We start from the raw sequence: 5163 nt of genomic DNA, 5'->3' as shown, positions 1-5163 counted from the left end.
AAAAACTACCTATAGGGCACAATGCTCACTACCCAGCCGAGGGGATCAATTGTACCCCAAACCTCAGCATCATGCAATATATGCACACAACAAACCTGCACATGTACCTCCTGAATCTAAAATAAAAGTTGAAGTGAAAGATAGAAAGAAAGAAAAAGAGAGAAGGAAGAAAGCAAGAGAGAGAGAGAGAAGAAAGAAAGAAAGAAAGAGAAAGAAAGAAAGAAGGAAAGAAAAGAAGGAAAGGAAGAAAGAGAGAGAGACGGAAGGAAGCAAGAGAGAGAGAGAGAGAAAGAAAGAGAAAGAAAGAACGAACGAAAGAAGAACAAGTGCTCCGTGAGTTCCAGGAAGGCAGGAGCTGATTTCCTGCAAATCCCTGTGCCTGGCTCGGTGCCAGCACACAGTGGGTGCTCAAAACATATGGCCTGATGGAAGAAGATAATATGCTTCCATCACTACAATTGTGAAGTCCTTTAAGATAGCAATGTGATAGACTTGACCTCTGTGTAAAGCAGAGCCACGCTGAATAGAATCAGCTGATTTTTTTCTTTTTTAAACATCTGGCGAATGATTTCATGGGATCTGGCTTCAGTTTCCTCCCCCAGATCGTGATGCGGGATTCTGTCTGTGGGCTCCACATTGGTTGATTCAAGGACCTAGTCAGTACTGCCACCTGGTGGCCGTTTACCCCATTTGCAGATTGGGCTCCTAAAAACTCCCGCACAGTAATTCTGCAATCATTATTTATTTATTTTGGTAAAATTCCCATTTTCCCCCCACTCACAGGGGAAGAAGAAATAGTTTTTAGTGTGAGAGGGAGAGGATTTCCTCACCATTATTTCCCTCCTAAAATCCCACCCCCACCCAGACCTGCACAGTCCACAAGGAGAGCCCATGAAGAGTGGCCTGGCCTTGGTGGAAACCCACAGCACCCTCTGGCTGTCTGCACTTACGCATCTCCGCACCTCCGAGGAGAGCAGAGATCGCCTTGTCAGACCTCCCGCAGCGACGTAAGCCTCAACTCCAAGGTCAGGAGCAGCTCCGGCTGGGGGGGGGGGGGGGCAGCGACCTGTTCTGTGCTCTGCCCCAGGCCCCTAAATGCAGCATTTGATTTCTCTTAGGACAAAATGAAGGCTTGTTAAATATATGTTAAAAAAGTAAGCACAGCCAACCAGTGCCACTCTCATTGCTTTACCTTTCTTTGCAACCCTATAGCAGTCAATGGAAAGACAAAATGTGAGCTGCCAATTTCTCCTTCCTGGGACTTCAGGTCAACATCTCCTCATTACAGCCATCATTCCAGAAAATAACGACTATGCTTTTTGTTCTTTGATACTTGCAGCGATGATCTAAGCCCTTAAATGCAGGGATTAAGTTCCCCTAAAAAACTAGGGCTATGTCGGCAGGCTGGTCAGACTGTCTGGAATAGCAGCCAACAGGAAGTCGTAGATTGTCTGTGCTTCTTCTGAGTTTGGATGCGTCTTTACCAGAAAACTATACTGTCTCTGACAGCAGCTTTCAACTCATGATCCTGCCTCTTGTCCCTCTTAGCAAACCACTACCAAGTGGCATTTGAAGATATCAAAAAGTCCCAGCATAGAATTGCTTCATTGTGAGTGCTGGTGGTGTTGGCACACAGTGGGTGCTCAAAACACGTGGACCCAGTGGAAGAGCATTTGCTTTTATCACTCTACAACTGTGAACGTCTTTATGTTTTCTCTGTACCTGAATTGTAGCAAGGCAAGGATTGGGGCTGACTCTGGGATTTGGGGACAGTTAAGGCAGCCAATGGAGTCTGTTGGCAGGAGTATTTACTAGTCCTCCTGCAGGAAACAGAAGGAGGGACCCTGGAAGTGAGGTCCCTGGGGTTCTTGGTTGAGGACTTGAAAGAAGCGAGAGAAAGATGATCTGAGCCTTTTAGCCTATCTTCATCTGAGGTGAGGTTGTTTTGCTTTGGACTCTACATTCCCAGCAGCAGGCTCAGGGGGTACCTCTACAGACCACACAGGGAGATTCACTCATTCATCCATTCATTCACTTACACAACCGATGATCACAAACAGTTTGCTGCAAGGACTATGCTGGGTGCTGGAAATAGGGGGCAGAGAGAAAATCACCATGGTGCTTGTTCGCAGAAAGCATAGAGCCTCATGGAGGGAAATGGAGATTAACCAAAGTATCACATAAATGACTGTATTATTACAACTGAGAATATTATGAAGGCAAGAACCTATTACACAAGAGCATGGAGCAGAGGAGCTTTACCCAGCCCAGCAGCCAGCCAGGCTTCACAGAGGTAGGAAATCTTGTATGGAGAACTGATGGGTGAATGGAAATTTACTGGGTAGTGAGAGGGGAGAAGAGAGCCCTCGCAACCTTCCAGAAGTAACAGAGCTACAAAGGGAGAGGGAAAGAGATCTGAAAGAGGCAGTGTGCGGGATAGAGCCTGGGGGAGAAGGCACAATTAGTGCTGGGCGGTCGCCGGCCTGGGCGAGCCTGGTGGACAGCAGCCTACAATGCATGGCCAACCATGCTGAGCTCACACAGAGAATCGTACGAGAAGAGTGCAGGCTCCTCATTGACACACAGGATCTCTGTACTAGAGCAGTGCCTGAGGTAAAAGATTAATAGCTGCTTAATAAATTGTTGAATGAGTAAATGGAAAAATTCTTGGCCTCAGCCTTGGCAGGTGGCTTCTAGCAGGGAAAGCTCCTAGCTCCCTTAGTTTTTCTTCCCTTCCTTATCCTTAAGGAAGAGGAATGCTTTTGTATTGGTCAAGTCCAGGGATATTGATTGGGTCATGTGGTTCTACATGAGCATTAGGCAGAGAGATACAAAATAAACAGGCATTAGGGTGAACACTGTTCTATGCTTTTGCTCTGGTTCCTGTGTTTTGTATTTGCTTCTCCTTGCTGAACATTTTTCCTGTTACCATCAAAGGGGTAAGAATAATAACAGGGCTAGGCTGAGGAAAACAAAAAAGTAAAGTGGTTTTACTCCTGGTCCCTTCAGTTCAGGCAAGTGGCGTCACTGAAGTGATTCTATGTGGCTTTGAGGCCAACAGTGACACCCAGGATTTTTCTGCTGAGGTTTAGCTTCCCATGGGAAGCTTGCAGGGGTAGGTTGCTGACCCAGGGTCAGATTCAAAATTTAGGAATGCTAGGTGTCAGTCAGTAATCTCTATCTCTTCTATTTTCACTCTTGAGGACGGTGTATGACAGCAGATAGTATCAGAGGTGAGCATACAAGAGCAGAAGAATGCAATGTGGCTTTGGTGCTCTCCCATCAAGAAGTGGGGTCCATTTCCTGACCCCTGGGATCTGGACTCAGGAGCAGCCTGTGACTTGCACTGACATCAATGGATAATGAAATGGATGGAGACAGAGTTGTGCAAGTTCCAGAAGCTACGCCTTGAGAGCTCTTGCAGATTTTGCTTTTGACCTCTTGAAACTGCCCTGAGACCACTGGGAAGGAATGCCTGTCTGGTTTTCTGGAGGAAGAGAGTCACATGGAGAAGAACTGAGGCAGCCACCAACTGCCAGACATGTGACCACCAGCTCTGCTGACCCCACAGCTCAAAGAAGCTGCACAGATGAGCTGAGACTACACTCTTCAGGGAACAATTCACACAGTCCTGAGAGACAGCAACTGCTTGCTCTTCTGAGCCACCAGGCTTTGAAACAGTTCATTGCTTCTTTTACATGACATACTCTAATTGCATCATCTTGTTCAATGCTCACAACAACCCTGCAAGGTTCTTATTAATTTTCCACTTTACAGATAAGAAAACCAAGCCTCACATAGTAGATGCAAAACCATTAAGTGGCAGGACTGGAATTTGCACTCACGTCTATGTGGCCCTAAAGGCCACCCTCTCCCCATTTCACTGGCCCATCAAAAACCACAGAGACCAGATAACAAGAGCTCGTCATAGTGCTGACAGCAGAACTGAGGTCCCAAACTGCAGCGTGCTCTGAACTCTTCTGGTCACAGAGCAAAGGCCATCGAAAGGGATCACTAGAAGACACAGGAGCTTCCAGAATGTCAGAGAAAAACGATGGGCTTGGACTTCTATTGACTTCATTGAGTCAACACAGCAGTCAAAAACTGTTGTGATTGGGGACCCACACCCTGTCTGTTCTTGTTGATCTTTGGACAAACCATTGCAGCGGACTGAAACTTTCAAATAAAGCTTAGAAAAGTGAAAAAAGAAAGTGTGGGAAGAACACCATAGTAAAAGAAAATAGGAGAGATAAATAGTGAGGCAAACGTATCACTGGCATCATGGTCTATCAGATTATGTGCTCAAAATAAGGTTATGGATTTATTCTTAGTGGAAGGACTGGGGCTCATGGCCCGAGTATCATTCACAAAGAAGCCAGAAACTCCATGCGTCCACATGGCCAGAGGCAGGAATGCCCCTGCAGGCACTGGATCGCTAAAGCTGAATACCTGCCAGAGAAGCTTTGCTACCCTAAAGCCAAGGCCAGGTCTTCTAAGAACGCACCAGACCAATAAGGTAACATGTCCTGTGACGGTCTCGTATGGTTATGTGCTTTGCCTAGAATCCAAGATTGCATTATGATGGAATTTCTGATGTAGAAAAATTGTAATGTTCAAACATTGTTTTTGAAAATAAAGTGCTTCTTCATTAAAAAATAGTTTAATTGTGGTAAACTACACCTAGCATAAAATGTACCATTTCAGACAATTTTTAAGCATATAGTTCTGTGGCATTGAGTACATTGACACTGTCGTGCAACCATCACCACCAGCCATCTTCAGAACTTTTTCATCTTCCTAAACGGAAACTCTGTATTCATTAAACATTTAATCCTCATTCCCACCTCCCCCTATCTCCCGGTAACCACCATTCTACTTTTTCTACGATTTCCAGAACTTTTTCATTTTCCTAAATGGAAACTCTGTATTCATTAAATATTTAGTCCTCATTCTCACCTCCCTCTATCTCCCGGTAACCACCATTCTACTTTCTCTATGAATTAGACTACTCTAGGGACCTTACATAAGCGCAACCATACAGCACTTATTCATTAATGACTGGCTTATTTCACTTGGCTTAATGTACTTAGGGTACATTCATGTCATAGCATGAGTCAGAAGTTCCTTCTTGTTTAAGGCTGAGTAATAGTCCATATTGTGCGT

At 45.2% G+C, this 5163-nt stretch overlaps 1 long non-coding RNA gene across 2 annotated transcripts; it reads left to right on the top strand.

The window, feature by feature from the left end:
* Positions 1-254: 254 nt before the first annotated feature.
* LOC108584988 lies at positions 255-4656 on the top strand. 2 transcript variants are annotated; one of them, XR_001900735.2, is made up of 2 exons: positions 255-1025; positions 3204-4656. It is a non-coding gene; the product is annotated as an uncharacterized LOC108584988 (long non-coding RNA). The 2 variants fall into 2 exon arrangements; XR_002520934.2 differs by lacking the exon at positions 255-1025 and adding an exon at positions 1038-2293.
* Positions 4657-5163: the final 507 nt, after the last annotated feature.

Source organism: Papio anubis, chromosome 4 (assembly GCF_008728515.1).
Source record: "Papio anubis isolate 15944 chromosome 4, Panubis1.0, whole genome shotgun sequence".
In the NCBI taxonomy this organism is placed as follows: Eukaryota; Metazoa; Chordata; class Mammalia; order Primates; family Cercopithecidae; genus Papio; species Papio anubis.
This window is presented reverse-complemented; position numbering and strand designations above follow the sequence as displayed.